Source organism: Hylobates moloch, unplaced genomic scaffold (genome assembly GCF_009828535.3).
Source record: "Hylobates moloch isolate HMO894 unplaced genomic scaffold, HMol_V3 SCAFFOLD_7, whole genome shotgun sequence".
Taxonomy (NCBI): domain Eukaryota; kingdom Metazoa; phylum Chordata; class Mammalia; order Primates; family Hylobatidae; genus Hylobates; species Hylobates moloch.
In genome coordinates, this window is record NW_026652282.1 from 58152054 (window position 1) to 58170883 (window position 18830).

Here is an 18830-nt window from a genome sequence, read left to right on the forward strand (position 1 = left end):
CACCACCCTTTATCTCCCACTGAATGTAACTATAAACCTCGACAGAATGCACGTAGCTATTTGAGGACTCTGAAAAGATAATAGCAGAAGGCAAATAAAGGAAGAACACCAGAATTCAAGTTAACACCAAACTGGTGGTAAGTTTACCATTCTTTTCCTCTAATATCCCCGGCCTAAACTTAATGCAGCCAGAAACTCAGAAGCGAATGCTGTGGTACAGACTGAGGGTGCTTCTCTACTTCTGGCTTGAGTTGCTCAGAGAAAGTGCAAATATTCAATTTTGGTTTTTATTTCATCTTCCATTCTCTTGTGCTCAGGCCCTAGGCAATCCCATGGTGGCAACAGCAGTGGTAGCCAGGTGAAAGCACAATACTCAAAACTTTGAGAGAGGAAAACCTTACTCTCCATTCAGTGCAGCAGTAGTTCCCACAGGATGCGGCAAACTCCCACTGCTTTTGTTCCTCTGCCTGTGTCTTCCTACTGCTTGGCCCCAGTCACAGTGCAACTGCAGATTATGGATAGTTATTGGTTAGAGGACTGAAAAGGATAGCTCAGAGAACCAGAAACTACCAAGAAGATCATAGAGAGAGAGAGAGAGGAGCTCAGAAAAGCAACAAAATAAAGTTGATTAAGTTCAAGACTCATCCTACAACCTTAATAACCAGGAATCTCAACCTAATTTACATAACAAAAACTTTGATAACTGAGCTAACAGATAAACCTCTGCCAAGTACCAGGACTGACCAATGAGTGTTGCATATGCAAGACAAACCTGAAGCGCACTGCAAAATTGAAACAACATTGGAACCATAACCCACAAAAAATGAGTTTAAAATTTGCCTGAATCTACCAGATTGATTACCTGCTATAATAAAAATATCGACACTTCCCCCAGAATTTAGACAAGACCCAGAAGCCAAAAATGTAATATAGAAAATGTATAGGGGTTGGGTGTGTTGGCTCATGCTTGTAATCCCAGCACTTTGGGAGGCGGAGGCGGGCAGATCACTTGAGGTCAGTTCTGAGACCAGCCTGGCCAACATGGCGAAACCCTGTCTCTACTAAAAATACAAAAATTAGCTGGGCATGGTGGTGTACGCCTGTAATCCCAGCTACTAGGGAGGCTGAGGCAGGAAAAGCGCTTGAACCTGGGAAATGGAGGTTGCAGTGAGCTGAGATCCTGCCACCGCACTCCAGCCTGGGCCACAGAGGGAGACTCAGTCTCAAAAAAACAAATATATATATATATATTGTTCAATAAAAAACTACTCGGTATATGACAATGCTTGAAAATCTCAACATACATAAGAAAAGACAATCGGTAGAAAGATGACATGAATGTTAAAACTATCTGATAAGGACTTTAAATCAGATGTTTTAAAACTGTTTGAACCAATAATTATAAACACTCATGAAATAAATAGAAAAATATAGTCTCAGTAAAGAAATGAGTCAGCAAATTACAACCTGTGGGCCAATATGGATGGTGAGATTTTTTAAAGTTTTTACATTCTTAAAGGATCTTTTTTAAGTTTGGAGCAGCATACAAGAATTGACGAAATGTTTTTCCAGTAAAATCACTTTGGCCGGGCGCGGTGGCTCACACCTATAATCCCAGCACTTTGGGAGGCCAAGGTGGGCGGATCACCTGAGGTCAGGAGTTCAAGACCAGCCTGGCCAACATGGTGAAACCACATCTCTACTAAAAATACAAAAAATTAGCTGGGCGTAGTGGCAGGCGCCTGTAATCCCAGCTACTTTGGGAGACTGAGGTGAGAGAATGGCTTGAACCCAGGAAGCAGAGGTTGCAGCGAGCTGAGATCGCGCCACTGCACTCCAGCCTGGGTGCAAAAGAGGGAGACTCGGTCTCAAATAAAATAAATAATCACCTTATAAGAGATGTTGGCCGGGCGCAGTGGCTCACGCCTGTAATTCCAGCACTTTGGGAGGCCATGGTGGGTGGCTCCCCTGAGGTCAGGAGTTCGAGACCAGCCTGACCAACATAATGAAACCTCCCACCGTCTCTACTAAAAATACAAAAATTAGCCGGGCATGGTGGCTCATGCCTGTAATCCCAGCTACTTGGGAGGCTGAGGCAGGAGGATCGTTTGAACCCGGGAGGCAAAGGTTGCAGTGAGCCAAGACTGTGCCATTGCACTCCAGCCTGGGCAACAAGAGCAAAACTCCGTGTCCAAAAAAAAAAAAAAAAAAAGTTAAAATAAGGGCGGGGCAAGATCATGGAATAAAAGCCTGCATTGTTTGTACCCTCCACTGGAACACCAAATTTTAACAACTGTCTGCACACAGAAAAGCACAATCACAAGAACCAAAACCAGGTGAACACTCACAGTACCCGGTTTTAACTACATATTGTGGAAAGAGGCATTGAAGAGGGCAAGAGAAACAGTCTTCAGTCTCCAAGGCCACCCCTCCCCGCTCCCCTGGCAGCAGCTATGCAGTGCAGAGAGAGAATCTGTGCACATTGCAGAGAAAGAGCACAGCAGCTGGGGAACTTTACATTGAACTCAGTGCTGCGCAGTCACAGTAGAGAAAAAAGTCATGCTGGGTTCAGCCAGCGCCTGTGCACAGAGGGAGCGTTTGGACCAGCCTTAGCCACAGGAGAATTACCCTCATCCCAGTAGTGGGAACTTGAGTTTCTTGGCAAGCCTCGTCACTGTGGGCTGAAGTGCTCTGGAGTCCTACATAAACTTGAGTGGCAGTCTAGGGCACAAGGACTGCAATTCCTAGGCAACTCCTAGTGTAAGGCTGGGCTTAGAGCCAGTGAACTTGCCACGTGACCTAGGGAGACACCAGCTGGCACGGCAAAGGGAGGGCTTGCACCATCCCTTCCCCAACCCCAGACAGTAAAGCTCGTAGCAATGAAAGTGACTCCTTCCTTCTGCCTAAGGAGAGGAAAGGGAAGAGTAAAGAGGACTTTGTCTAGCATCTTAGATACCAGCTCAGCCACAGTAGTACAGGGCACTGGGCAGAGTAATGAGGCCCCCATTCCAGGACCTAGCTCTCAAACCACATTTCTAGACACATCCTGGGCCAAAAGGGAACCCACTGCCTTGAAGGAAAGGATCCAGTCCTGGCAGGATTAATCACCTGCTGACTAAAGAACCCTTGGTATAACCCTGGAATAACCATTAATGACCCAGGGAGTACACCATGGGCCTTGGGCTCTGAGAAGTGCTGGCTTCAGGGGACACCCAGCACATTCCCAGTTGTGGTGGCTCCAGTGAAAGACTCCTTTTGTTTGAGAAAAGCAGAGGAAAAGTAAAGAGGACTTTGTGCTGCACTCTAGGTACCAGCTTGGCTCTTGGGGTCCCCAAATCCGGGTGTAGCCTCTTGGACAGCATTTCTCGTCCTGGGCCACAGGAGAGCCCACTGCCCTGAAGGGTGAGTCTCAGGCCTGGCAGCATTCACCACAAGCTGATGGAAGAGACCTTGGGTTTTATGTGAACATCAGTGGTGGCCTAGCAGAACACCCCATGGACCACTGATGGTGGCGACCACAGGGAGAAGCTCCTCTGCCTGTGGAAAGGGAGGGAAGAGTGAGAAGGGCTTTGTATTGTGATTTGAGTGCCAGCTTCACTGCAGTAGAATAAAACATCAGGTAAATTGCTCAAGTTTCTGACTCCAATCCCTGGCTCCCAGAGAGCATCTTTGGACACACCTGGGTTGTGGGGGAACTCACAATCCTAAAGGGAAGGGCCTTCCTTGGGCAAGGTCCAGTGCTGTGCTGGCTTCAAGTCTGACACAGCACAGGCCCAGTGCTTGCATCACCACACCCCTGGGGTGCTTGCATCACCACACCCCCAGTTCAACACATAGACAGTGACTCCATGTGTTTCAGAGAAAGTAAGGGTAAAGAACAAGAGTTTCTGCCTGGTAATCCAGAGAATTCTTCCAGATGTTATCCAAGGTCATCAAGGCAGTACCCTTTATGGGTCTACAAGAAACACAGCATTATTAGGCTTGGGGTCCAAGTCTCTTTGAATAACTGGAAGGCCTTCCCAAGAAGGACGGGCATGAGCAAGCCTAGATTGAGAAGACTACAATAAATACCTAACTCTTCAATGCCCAGACACCGATGAATATCTACAATCATCAACACCATCCAGGAAAACATGACTTCACCAAATGAATTAAATAAGGCACCAGGGACCAGTTCTGGAGAAACAGAGATATGTGACTTTTCAGACAGAAAATTCAAAATAGCTATTTTGAGGAAACTGAAAGAAATCTGAAATAACACAAAGAAGGAATTCAGAATTCTATCAGATAAATTTAACAAAGAGACTGAAATAATTTAAAAGAATCAAGCAGAAATGCTGGAGTTGAAATGCAATTGACATGCTTAAGAATGCGTCAGTCTCTTAGCAGCAGAACTGATCAAGCAGAAGAAAACTAGTGAGCTTCAAGACAGGCTATTTGAAAATACACAATCAGAGGAGACAAAAGAAAAAAGAATTAAAAGGTATGAAGCATACCTACATGATCTAGAAAATAGCCTCAAAAGGGTAAATCTAAGATCCATTAGCCTTAAAGAGGAGGTAGGGAAAGAGCTATGGGTAAGAAGTTTATTCAAAGAGATAATATCAAAGAATATCCCAAACCTGGAGAAAGATATCAACATTCAAGTATAAGAAGGTTATAGAACACCAAGCAGATTTAACCCAAAGAAGAACACCTCAGGGCATTTAATAATCAAACTCCCAAAGGTCAAGGATAAAGAAAGAATCCCAAAAACAGTAAAAGAAAAGAAAAAAAATCACATACAATGGAACTTCAATACATCTGGCAGCCAACTTAGCAGCAGAAACTTCACAGGCCAGGAAAGAGAGGCATGACATATTTAAAATGCTGGAGGAGAAAAAAAAATGTTTACCCAAGGGTAGTATATCCAGCAGAAAGTATCCTTCAAACATGAGGGAGAAATAAAGACTTTCCCAGACAAACAAAAGCTGAGGGATTTCATCAACACTAGACCTGTCCTACAAGAAATGCCAAAGGGAGTTGTTCAATCTGAAAGAAAAGGATGTTAATGAGCAAGAAGAAATCACCTGAAGGTACAAAACTCACGGGTAATAGGAAGCACACGGCTGGACGGCTGGACGCAGTGGCTCATGCCTGTAATCCCAGCACTTTGGGAGGCCAAGGCGGGTGGATTGCCTGAGGTCAGGAGTTCGAGACTAGCCTGACCAATATGGTGAAACCCCGTCTCTACTAAAAATACAAAAATTATCCGGGTGTGGTGGCATGCGCCTGTAGTCCCAGCTACCTGGGAGGCTGAGGCAGGTGAATTACTTGAACCCAGGAGGCAGATGTTGCAGTGAGCCAAGATCATGCCACTGCACTCCAGCCTGGGTGACAGAGCAACATTCCGTCTCAAAAAAAAAAAAAAAAAAAAAATAGTAAGCACACAGAAAAAGACAGAATGGTATCACACTGAAATTGTGGGGTATAAACTTCTCTTGACTTAACTAGAAAGAATAAATGATGAACCAAACAGAAATAATAACTACAACAACTTTTCAAAACATGGACAGTACCATAAGACATAAAGACAAACAAAAAAAGTTAAAAATCAGGGGAACAAAGTTAAAGTGTAGAGTTTTTATAGTTTGTGTGTGTGTGTATGTGTGTGTTTGGCTCTTGGTTAATACAATCAGTGTTATGCTGTCATCAATTTAAAATAATGGATTATAAGATAGCATTTGCAAGCCTCACGGTAACCTGAAACTGAAAAACAACGGATACACAAAAAATAAAAAAGAAGAAATTAAATCACACCACCAGTGAAAATCGCCTTCACTAAAAGGAAGACAGGAAAGAAAGAAATAGAATAGAACAAAAAATAGAAAACCAAAAACAATCAGAAAACAAATAACAAAGTGGCAGGAGTAAGTCCTTACTTATCAGTAATAACACTGAATGTAAATAGACTAAACTCTTCAATCAAAGGACACAGAGTGGCTGAATGGATTAAAAAAAAACAAGACCCAATGATCTCTTGCCTACAAGAAACACACTTCCCCTATGAAGATACACATAGATTGAAAATAAAGGGATGGAAAAAGATATTCCATGACAACGGAAACCACGAAAGAGCAGGAGTACCTATACTTATATCAGACAAAATGGATTTCAAGACAAAAACTTTAAGGAGAGAGAAAAAAAGGTCACTATATAAGGATAAAGGGGAAAATTCAGCAAGAGGATATAACAATTTTACATACACATGCACCCAACACTGGAGCACTCAGATATATAAAGCAATTATTAGAGGGAAAGAGAGAGATAGACCCCTGGTCAATGATTTTTTTGGATATGACCTCCACAGGTGACAAAAGCAAAAATAGGCAAATGGGATTGCATCAAACTAAAATGCTTCTGCACAGCAAAGGAAACAATCAACAGAGTGAAGAGATAACCTACAGAATAGGAGAAAATATCTGCAAATCACACATCTGATAAAGAGTTAATCTCCAAAATATACAAGGAACTCAAACACTGCAATAGCAAATAAACAAATAACTCAATGAAAAAATGGGCAAAAGACCTGAATAGATATTTATCTAAGGAAGACATACAAATCAGCAACAGGTATATGAAAAAATGCTCAACATCACTAACTATCAGGGAAATGCGAATTAAAATCACAATGAGGTATCACCTCACATCTGTTAGAATGTCTATTATCAAAAAGACAAAAGATAAGTGTTGGCAAGGGCATGGAGAAAAGGAAACCTTTGTACACTGCTGGTGGGAATGTAAATTAGTATACCCATTATGGAAAACAGTATAGAGGTTGCTCAAAAAATTAAAAATGTAACTACCATATGATCCAGCAATCTCACTTCTGGATATATACCCAAAGGAAATAAAATAAGTATCTTTAAGAGGTATCTCCAATCCCTTGTTCACTGCAGCATTATTTACAATAGCCAAGCTATGGAATCAACCTAAGAATCCAACAAGGTATGAATGGGTAAAGAAAATGTGGTATTTATATACAATAGAAGACTATTCAGCCATAAAAAAGAAGGAAATCCTGCCAATTGTGATAACACAGACGAACCTGGAGGACATTAAGCTAACTGAAATAAGCCAGCCACAGAAAGACTAATACTGCATGATCTCACTTATATGTGGATTCTGAAAAAGCTGAGTTCATAGAACTAGAGAGTAGAAAGGTGGTTGCCAGGGGGTTGGGGAATGGATGAGGAGATATTGGTCAAAGGGTACAAAGTGTCCAAGCACAGTGGCTCCCATCTATAATCCCAGTACTTTGGGAGGCTGGGGCAAGAGGACTGCCTGAGCCCAGGAGTTCAAGATCAGCCTGCACAACATAGTGAGACCCCCATCTCTACAAAAAAATAAAACAACTAGCCAGCCTTGGTGGCATGCACCTGTAGTCCCAGCTACTCAGGAGGCTGAGGTGGGAGGATCACTTTAGCCGAGGAGGCTGAGGCTGCAGTGAGCCGGGATCATGCCACTGCACTCCAGCCTGGCGACAGAGCAATACTCTACCTCTTCAAATAAAGGGGGAGGGGGTACAAAGTTTCATTTAGGCCGTATGAATAAGTTCTGGGGCTGTACTGTATAGCACAGTGACTACAGTTAATATCATAATAATGTACTGTATACTTGAAAATTGCTAAGAAAGTAGATCTTACATATTTCTCCACAAAAAAAACCTGTGTGAGTTGATGAACATATAAATTGGCTTGATTGTGGTGATCTTTTCACAATGTATATCAAAATATTATGTTATATACCATAAATATATACAAATTTTGTCAATTATACCCCCAATAAAGCTAGAAAAATGGAGGAAAAAAGAATAAAGATGGTGAAAGTAGAATGAGAAATTAGATTTGCCATAGTTTCAGTGTATCACTCACAAAAAGATACAGGTTTACAGTGAAAAAACCTGCAAGACATGATCTTAATCAAGAGATCAAAGCTAGCACCACCAATAATAGTATAAATCAATCCTGTATACCACCCAATAGGAAGCCATGAGTAGAACATAGAATCTCTTCTGTGATTTTCTGGCCTCAAATTCACAACCTGTTCTAATCATGAGGAAACTTTGGCTAATCCCACATTAAATCACTTGCTACAAAATGACTGATCTGTAATCTTCAAAACTGCCAAGATCATGAATAACAAGGCAAGAATGAGGAAGTGTTCCAGATTTCCAGATTGAAGGAGACTGGAGACTATGTATAATTCTAGAGTGAAACCATTTTCTATATAGAACATTATTGGAAAACTTGAATGACGTTTCCAAGCAAAGGGTATACAGGAATTCTTTGTACTATTCTTATAACTTTTCTATAAATATGAAATTGTTTTAAAAGTTTTTAAAGCCTAGAAGAATGTCTGATGTGACACATAACAGGCAACATATAAATGTTTACTGAATTAATTTCTACATTATGACACCAAATTTGGGGAAAAAATAAGACCAATCTCACAAATAGGTACGATGTATGCAATACTGGGAACATTCTCCCTAATATCCAATTATATCTCCATTATTAATCCCTCTGTGACAGTAAAGACTGAAGTAGGCATAGGCACTGAAATAGGAGAGAAAGAATGGAAAGGGAAGATAAAATGAAAACGCAAAAAAACTATGTATTTAGGAATTTTCATGAGATCCAGTCCAGGATGCAGGCTTTATCCTATCAAATCTCTCACATCTCCAAATCCCAGTATAGAAAAATACTATAGTGGTAACATGATTAACTGCTATCAACCTTGTCAGCAGACAAACTCATTTTTTTTCTTTCTTTTGTTGTATAGCATGAAATGTGGAGCAAATGTTATCAAAATGATTTGACAATAAAAGACAAAGCAAAGAAAATTTTAAGAAATATTCCATATCGGCCAGGTGTGGTGGCTCACGCCTGTAATCCCAGCACTTTGGGAAGCTGAGGTGGGTGGATCACTTGAGGCCAGGAGTTCCAGAGCAGCCTGGCCAACATAGTGAAACCCCGTCTGTACCAAAAATACAAAAAGTAGCCAGGTGTGGTGGCTCAGGCCTGTAATCCCAGCTACTCAGGAGGCTGAGGCACAAGAATCACTTGAACCCGGGAGGTGGAGGTTGCAGTGAGCTGAGACCACATCACTGCACTCCAGCCTGGGCGACAGAGTGAGACTCCATCTCAGAAAAAACAGAAAAGAAAAGAAAAAAAGAAATATTCCATATAGCTTTTTCAAATGCCCTTTCTGGTAAAGAACAAAGGAAGCAAAATATTTCAAAGATCAGCTACTCATGTGGAACTGATCTCAAATAGAATCTCCAAAAGGTTGCATAAAGTAGTAGTGATTCTTCCTGGAACTTGATATAGCATATTTTCAAACTCTTGGAGAATGCAGATTTCACTCACCATCTGGGGGAGCCTCATCAACATATCTTTACATTGCAGTACACACATAGATGCTCTTTGAAAATCCCCTTGAGCAACTGCCTGAAAAAGATAAAGAATGTCAATAATTGGTTAAAATGAAATGACAAGGTTATTTGTCTCTAAGTCAATTTTAGCCTATTTTAACTAGTGTTTAAAAGTCTTATTTTGTTTTCTAATATTTTTAGCAATACTAGTTGTTCGAGCTAAACAGATAGTTTGCTCAAAATACAGAAGAATAAGTGGTAATCTTTGGTGACACAGAGTTGATAATGAGCAGGAGTCATTTACTTTTTTCTGGAAATGCAAAAACTGGTTGTACTGCCTTATGTTATTATATTATGACATAATGCCAGGTCTACTAGATGCTTCTGCAACTTGAATAGCTCTTGTATTCACCTCTACATTAGAGGAATTAAGTTAAACAGCAGTCTTTCTCTTAAAGCAAGCTCACAATATCCTCATAGTCTGAACTGCTATGTATATCCACTACAAAAAGCAGCTTATCAATTAGCCAGACACGGTGGCACACACCTATAGTCCCAGCTACTTTAGAGGCTGAGGGGGGAAAATTGCTCAAGTCCAGGAGTTCGAAGCTGCAGTAAGCTAAGAAGATACCTCTCTACTCCTGCCACAGATGACAGGGCAAAACCCCATCTCTTTAAAAAAAATTTTTTTAAGAAAAAAGAAAAGCAGCTTAGTACAATCTCATCATGAAGCCAAAAGAGCCGCTCTGCCATTTATCATGTGTAACTTTGAGACTTAAGCTCTCACAGAGTGTTTCCTCATCCATAACGTGAGGAAACTGTACTAGACTATCTGTAGGGTTCCTTTCAGTTCTACCATTCTATGACTGAACACCCCCAAATGAATGAAAACATCAATCACACATACTTTAGGACTTGTAGAAGAGGCTTGTTTCAGCCATTTAAGAACTTAGTTGGCCAGGCGCAGTGGCTCAGGCCTATAATCCCAGCACTTAGGGAGGCTGAGGTGGGTGGATCACCTGAGGTCAGCAGTTTGAGACCAGCTTGACCAACATGGTGAAATCCCGTCTCTCCTAAAAAACAAACAAACAAAACAAAACAAAACAAAAAACAACCCACACACAAATTAGCTGGGTGTGGTGGTGGGCACCTGCAATCCAGCTACTCGGGAGGCAGAGGTTGCAGTGAGCTGAGATCACGCCATTGCACTCCAGCCTGGGCGACAGAGCGAGACATACCTAATGCTAAATGACGAGTTAATGGGTGCAGGAAATCAACATGGCACATGGATACATATGTAACAAACTTGCACATTGTGCACATGTACCCTAAAACCTAAAGTATAATTAAAAAAAAAGGCTGACAAAGCATTTTTTAAGAAAAACATGGATACATACAAGGAAATAATAAAGTACTACACTTGCTATTTTCTTCTTTACATAGTGTCAAATATTATTGTGCTTTGAATAATAAAATAATTGAGTAGAGAGAAGAAAATATAAACAACGTAAGATGCCAGCTTCTCTCTAGTTTTCTCTTCCAACTGCTGAATAGTAAGCCTGACATCTTGCTGAGTAGATACTCTCTTATAAGGCTTTAATACTAGATATTATTAAAGGGGAAAATAAATTGCTAACACAAGTGCCTCAATAAGCCAAATCTCTACATAGAGATTAGAAAATAATATTCCGTCTACACTATACTCTATGAATACTTGCTGATTAAATCATTATTCAAGGTGGAGAAAATCTTACTATAAAAGAGAAATGCTGAGTGACAACACCATATCAGAGGATAGATGTTGCTGTCTGTTCTTATAACATATAAAACAATATGAGACTTTAATGTTCAAACAACCCATAAAGTGTCTATCATTACTCAGATTTTATCTTAGAGAAATCAAAGCTCTAATAATTCAGGCTAGTTTTGAAAATTTATTCATCTTCTTATGACTAGAAACAAATATTTCAAGCCCAAAAGATAAAGATTTAAAGTAAAAGAAGTCTTAAAGAAGAGGCAGCACAATACAGTGCTGTAGTAACCTTTTGTGAGCATCAGACTCACCAGTGGAGCTTTCTGAAAATCACATGCCCAGCTCTCACCACTTGGAGACTGTGATTCATTAGGTCTGGAGTGATATCCTGCCTATACTGATGTAGTGAAAAGAATATGAGCTTTGCATTCTCAGCTTTTCCACTTCTTGGCTCAGTGAACTTAGGTAAGTCACAGTCTCTTTGAGGCTCTATTTTGTTAACTATAAAATAGGGACAGTAATGTCTACAATATAGGATTGATTTTATGAGGATCAAATGGGATCACAGATGTGAAAGCATTTCATAAACTGTAAGTCAGTATTCAAAAATGTGTACATTTGGGGCAGTCAAAACTACCATCAGGGCCGGGCCCAGTGGCTCACCCCTGTAATCCCAGCACTTTGGGAGGCCAACGTAGGCTGATCACCTGAGGCCAGGAGTTCGAGACCAGCCTGGCCAACATGGCAAAACCCTGTCTCTACTAAAAATACAAAAAGTAGCTAGGCATGGTGGTGCGTGCCTGTAATCTCAGCTACTCGGGAGGCTGAGGCAAGAGAATCGCTTGAACTCGGGAAGCAGAGGCTGCAGTGAGCCGAGATGGCACAATATTGCCTGGGCAATAGAGTGAGACTCTGTCTCAAAAAAAAAGACAATATATTAAAATGGCAATACTCCCCAAGTTGATCTATAAATTTAACCCAATTCCATTAAAATTCCAGTTGGCCTTTTTTGCAGAAATTAACATGCTGATCTTAAAATTCAAATGGAAATTTAAGAAACCCAGGGCTAGGTGAAACATTCTGAGACATGACACCAAAAGCATGATCCATAAAAGAAAAAGAAATCAATCAATTGGACTTCATCAAAACTGTATTCTGTGACCCTATTAAAAAGGACAAAAAGACAAGCTACAATGAGACAATATTCGCGAATATTTATCTGACAAGGGAGTCATACCCAGAATATATAAATAATCCTGTAAATTCAACAGTAAACTATCAAACAATCCAAATAGAAAATAGACAAGAAAAATGACAGATATTTTGCCTAAAGGGAGATACAGATGGCAAATAAGTAAATGAAAAGATGTTCAACATCATTAGCCATTAGAGAAATGCAAATTAAAACCACAATGAGATATCACTATATATCTATTAGGATAGCTACAATAAAAAAAATTGGTCGCAATACCAAATGCTGTCAAGGATGCAAAGAAATGGGATCTGTCATACATTACCGTAAGAATCTAAATGGTGGCCGGGTGCAGTGGCTCACACCTGTAATCCCAGCACTTTGGGAGGCTGAGGTGGGCAGATCACCTGAGGTCAGCAGTTCAAGACAAGCCTGGCCAAGATGGCAAAGCCCCATTTCTACTAAAAATACAAAAATTAGCCAGGCATGGTGGCACGCACCTGTAGTCTCAGCCACTCGGGAGGCTGAGGCAGGAGAATCACTTGAGCCTGGGAGGCGGAGGTTGCAGTGAGCTGAGATCATGCCACTGCACTCCAGCCTAGGTGACAGAGTGAGACTCTGTCTCAAAACAAAACAAAACAAAACAAAACACAGAATGTAAAATGGCATGGCCACTCTAGAAAACAGTTGGCAGTTTCTAAAAAAAAAAAAAAAAACTAAACTAAATATACCCTTTATGTCCACACAAAAACCTGTATGGAAATGTTCATGCCAACTTATTTACAATAGCCAAAAATTGGAAACAACCCAAATTCTTTCAATGGTGAATGGCTAAACAAATTGGTACATCCATAGCATAGAATTCTACATAGCAATAAAAAGAGAACAGGGCTGGGTGTGTTGACTCATGCCTGTAATCCCAGCACTTTGGTAGGCAGAGGTGGGCGGATCACTTGAGGCCAGGAGTTTGAAACCAGCCTGGCCAACTTGGTGAAACCCCATCTATACTAAAAAATACAAAAAAATTAGCCAGGCAAGGTGGCGCATGCCTGTAATCTCAGGCTACTTGGGAGGCTGAGGCAGGAGAATTGCTTGAACTCAGGAGGCAATAGTTGCAGTGAGCCGAGATTGCGCCATTGCACTCCAGCCTGGGCAACAGAGTGAGACTCTGTCTCAAAAACAAACAAACAAACAAAAAGAACAAACTATTAACACATAAAAAGACAAGGACGGATCGCAAAAAAAAAAAAATGCTGAGTGAAAACAACCAATACGAAATGGTTACATAGTGTATTATAACATTTATATAACATTCTTAAAATGACAAAATTATGGAGATGGAGACTAGGTTTTGGTTGCCTGAGGTTTTGGATGATGGGAAAGGGGTATCCCTATAAAAGGGTTATGTAAAGAATCCGTGTGATAATGAAACTGTTCTGTATCTTGATTGTGGTGGTGGTGGTAGTGAACATGAATCTACACCTACACATGTGCTGAAATTGTATAGAACTATATAAACATACGCAAACACACGTAAGTGCGTTCATGTAAAACTGGTGAAATCTAAATAAGGTCTGTGGATTGTATCAATGTCTATTTCCTGGTTTTATATTGCACTATATGTATGCAAGATTTTGCCACTGGCAAAAAACTGGGTGAAGGGTACACAGATCTCTCTTTACTATTTTTGTAGCTTCCTGCAAATCTATGCTTATTTCAAAATTTTAAAAAGTTTTTAGAAACACATTTGTTGGCCAGGCATGGTAGCTCACAACTGTAATCCCAGTGCTTTGGGAGGCCGAGGCGGGTGGATCACCTGAGGTCAGGAGTTCAAGACCAGCCTGGTCAACATGGTGAAACACCGTCTGTACTAAAAATACAAAAATTAGCTGAGCATGGTGGCTACTGTCTGTAGTCCCAGCTAGCTACTCGGGAGGCTGAGGCAGGAGAATCGCTTGAACCCAGGAGGTGGAGGTTGCAGTGAGCAGAGATGGCACTACTGCCCTCCAGCCTGGGCAAAAGAGAGAGACTCAGTCTCAAAACAAATAAAATAAAATCAAATCACATTTGTTTAATATCACCACCAATTTCATCAGAAAAGACTAAGTATTTAGGCAGTGGCTCATGCCTGTAGTCCCAGCACTTTGGGAGGCCAAGGCAGGTGGATAACTTGAGGCCAGGAGTTCGAGACCAGCCTGGCCAACATGAGGAAACCCCCATCTCTACTAGAAATACCAAAACAAAACAAAACAAAAAAGCCAGCCGTGGTGGTGTGCGCCTATAATCTCAGCTACTTGGGAGGCTGAGGCATGAGAATCGCTTGAACCTGGGAGGCAGAGGCTGCAGTGAGCCGGGACTGTGCCACTGCACTCCAACCTGTGTGGCAGAATGAGACTCTGTCTCAAAAAAAAAAAAAAAAGACTAAGTATTTAGAAGCTACCAAGCTCATGGTAGAAGTACATATTTTCTAAAATTTCAGTTTTTACCTAAAAGCTCAAACTTTTTCACTGGCAAAAAATAGTGTCAATTGTTTTCCTAGAAGTCACATGCTAACCTAAGTGTCCATCAAGAGATGAATGGATGAAGAATGCAAAATGGTACATATACACAATAGAGTCCTATTCACTTGGTTCATTTTATTTTATCTTTTACTTTTGAGAGGGAATCTCACTGTCATCCAGGCCGAAGTGCAGTGGCATCATCTCTGCTCACTGCAACCTCTGTCTCCCGGATTCAAGCGATTCTCCTGCCTCAGTCTCCCAAGGAGCTGAAATTACAGGCACCTGACACCACGCCTGGCTCATTTTTATATTTTCAGTAGAGATGGGGTTTTACCATTTTGGCCAGGCTGGTCTTGAACCCCTGACCTCAGGCGATCCGCCCGCCTCGGCCTCCCAAGGTGCTGGGATTACAGGCATGGGCCACTGCGCCTGGCCCACTTCATTCATTTTTATGAAAACATCTGCTAAATAGCCAAGTTTATGTGTCAGTCATTATTGAAATTAAAAATAGTTAATACAGGCAGGGCACACTGGCTCACGCCCGTAATCCCAGCACTTTGGGAGGCTGAAGTGGGCAGATCACCTGAGGTCAGGAGTTCTAGACCAGCCTGGCCAACATGGCAAAATCCCATCTCTACTAAAAACACAAAAATTAGCCAGGCATGGTGATGCACACCTGTAGTCCCAGCTACTCGGGAGGCTGAAGCAGGAGAATCGCTTGAACCCAGGAGGTGGAGTTTGCAGTGTGCCAAGATTGTGCCATTGCATTCCAGCCTGGGTGACAGAGCAAGACTCCATCACACACGCACACACAAGATAGTTAATTCGGCTCACAAATTAAACAATCACTTAAGAGCCTCTCCTCCAGATAACCATCACACTTTGATATGCAACAAAAGTGCTATATGAGTGTTTCCCTTTTCATCACACATAATATTAAAATGATATGTGTTCAAGGGCCCAAGATATAATAAAATTAATCATCTTTACTCCCTTATCAAGGACGGTTTTGTGTAAAACTGGCATCCTTTTCATTTATTTATTTTTTAAATGAAAACCACTCAGATTGCATCCTTTCCTTCCCAGTCTCCCAAAGAAAGAAAATAACGATCATCAATGGCAAATGGCGGTTGCAGCAAAGCAACATCAAGAGCAGGCTTTACACTTAGGAGATAATGCTGCACCTCCTCTTTGTGGTTTTCAGTGCTATACACGTTCAGAGAACCTTCTCTAGTAACGAACTATAGAAATGATCCCTGAGTGGAGCCAAGATGGCCGAATAGGAACAGCTCTGGTCTACAGCTCCCAGCGTGAGTGGCACAGAAGATGGGTGATTTCTGCATTTCCGTTTGAGGTACTGGGTTCATCTCACTAGGGAGTGCCAAACAGTGGGTGCAGGACAGTTGGTGCAGCGCACTGTGCGTGAGCCGGAGCAGGGCGAGGCATTGCCTCACTCAGGAAGCACAAGGGGTCAGGGAGTTCCCTTTCCTAGTCAAAGAAAGGGGAAACAGACAGCACCTGGAAAATCGGGTCAGTCCCACCCTAATACTGCGCTTTTCCAATGGGCTTGGAAAATGGCACACCAGGAGATTGTGTCCCGCACCTGGGTCGGAGGGTCCTATGCCCATGGAATCTCACTGATTGCTGGCACAGCAGTCTGAGATCAAACTGCAAGGTGGCAGCGAGGCAGGGGAGGGGCGCCCACCATTGCCCAGGCTTGCTTAGGTAAACAAAGCAGCCAGGAAGCTCGAACTGGGTGGAGCCCACCACAGCTCAAGGAGGCCTGCCTGCCTCTGTAGGCTCCACCTCTGGGGGCAGGGCACAGACAAACAAAAATTCAGCAGGAACCTCTGCAGACTTAAATGTCCCTGTCTGACAGCTTTGAAGAGAGTAGTGGTTCTCCCAGCATGCAGCTGGAGATCTGAGAACAGACAGACTGCCTCCTAAAGTGGGTCCCTGACCCCCGAGCAACCTAACTGGGAGGCACCCCCCAGTAGGGACAGACTGACACCTCACTCGGCCAGGTACTCCTCTGAGACAAAATTTCCAGAGGAACTATCAGACAGCTGAATTTGTGGTAACACGAAAATCCACTGTTCTGAAGCCACCGCTGCTGACACTCAGCCAAACAGGGTCTGGAGTGGACCTCTAGCAAACTCCAACAGATCTGCAGCTGAGGGTCCTGTCTGGTAGAAGGAAAACTAACGAACAGAAAGGACATCCACACCAAAAACCCATCTGTACATCACCATCATCAAAGACAAAAAGTAGATAAAACCACAAAGATGGGGAAAAAACAGAGCACAAAAACTGGAAACTCTAAAAAGCAGAGCACCTCTCCTCCTCCAAAGAAATGCAGTTCATCACCAGCAACGGAACAAAGCTGGATGGAGAATGACTTTGGCGAGTTGAGAGAAGAAGGCTTCAGACGATCAAACTACTCTGAGCTATGGGAGGAAATTCAAAACAATAGCAAAGAAGTTAAAAACTTTCAAAAAAAATTAGACGAATGGATAACTAGAATAACCAATGAAGAGAAGGGCTTAAAGGAGCTGATGGAGCTGAAAGCCAAGTTTGGAGAACCACGCGAAGATTGCAGAAACCTCAGGAGCCAATGCGATCAACTGGAAGAAAGGGTATCAGTGATGGAAGATGAAATGAATGAAATGAAGTGAGAAGGGAAGTTTAGAGAAAAAAGAATAAAAAGAAATGAACAAAGCCTCCAAGAAATTTGGGACTATGTGAAAAGACCAGATCTATGTCTGATTGGTGTACCTGAAAATGACGGGGAGAATGGAACCAAGTTGGAAAACACTCTGCAAGATACTATCCAGGAGAACTTCCCCAATCAAGCAAGGCAGGCCAACATTCAGATTCAGGAAATACAGAGAACACCACAAAGATATTCCTTGAGAAGAGCAACTCCAAGACACATAATTGTCAGATTCACCAAAGTTGAAATGAAGGAAAAAATGTTAAGGGCAGCCAGAGAGAAAGGTCGGGTTACCCACAAAGGGAAGCCCATCAGACTAACAGCTGATCTCTCAGCAGAAACTCTACAAGCCAGAAGAGAGTGGGGGCCGATATTTAACATTCTTAAAGAAAAGAAATTTCAACCCAGAATTTCATATCCAGCCAAACTAAGCTTCATAAGTGAAGGAGAAATAAAATACTTTACAGACAAGCAAATGCTGAGTGATTATGTCACCACCAGGCCTGCCCTAAAAGAGCTCCTGAAGGAAGCACTAAACATAGAAAGGAACAACCGGTAACCAGCCACTGCAAAAACATGCCAAATTGTAAAGACCAGCGAGGCTAGGAAGAAACTGCACCAACTAACGAGCAAAATAACCAACTAACATCATAATGACAGGATCAGATTCACACATAACAATATCAACTTTAAATGTAAATGGGCTAAATGCTCCAATTAAAAGACACAGACTGGCAAACTGGAGAAGGAGTCAAGACCCATCAGTGTGCTGTATTCAGGAAACCCATCTCACGTGCAGAGAGACATATAGACTCAAAATAAAGGGATGGAGGAAGATCTATCAAGCAAATGGAAAACAAAAAAAGGCAGGGGTTGCAATCCTAGTCTCTGATAAAATAGACCTTAAACCAACAAAGATCAAAAGAGACAAAGAAGGCCATTACATAATGCTAAAGGCATCAATTCAACAAGAAGAGCTTACTATCCTAAATATATAAGCACCCAACACAGGAGCACCCAGATTCATAAAGCAAGTCCTGAGTGACCTACAAAGGGACTTAAACTCCCACACAATAATAATGGGAGATTTTTACACCCCACTGTCAACATTAGACAGATCAACGAGACAGAAAGTTAACAAGGATATCGAGGAATTGAACTCAGCTCTGCACAAAGTGGACCTAATAGACATCTACAGAACTCTCCACCCCAAATCAACAGAATATACATTTTTTTCAGCACCACACCACACCTAT

General features: G+C 41.8%; 1 protein-coding gene and 1 non-coding gene across 2 annotated transcripts in view; both read right to left on the reverse strand.

The window, feature by feature from the left end:
* TEX11 (testis expressed 11) overlaps positions 1-18830 on the reverse strand; it is a 363344-nt gene that overhangs the window by 308424 nt on the left and 36090 nt on the right. The gene's annotated exons all lie outside the window — the stretch shown is intronic.
* LOC116812414 (small nucleolar RNA U3) lies at positions 15918-16131 on the reverse strand. The gene has a single exon (XR_004370698.1). It is a non-coding gene; the product is annotated as a small nucleolar RNA U3 (small nucleolar RNA).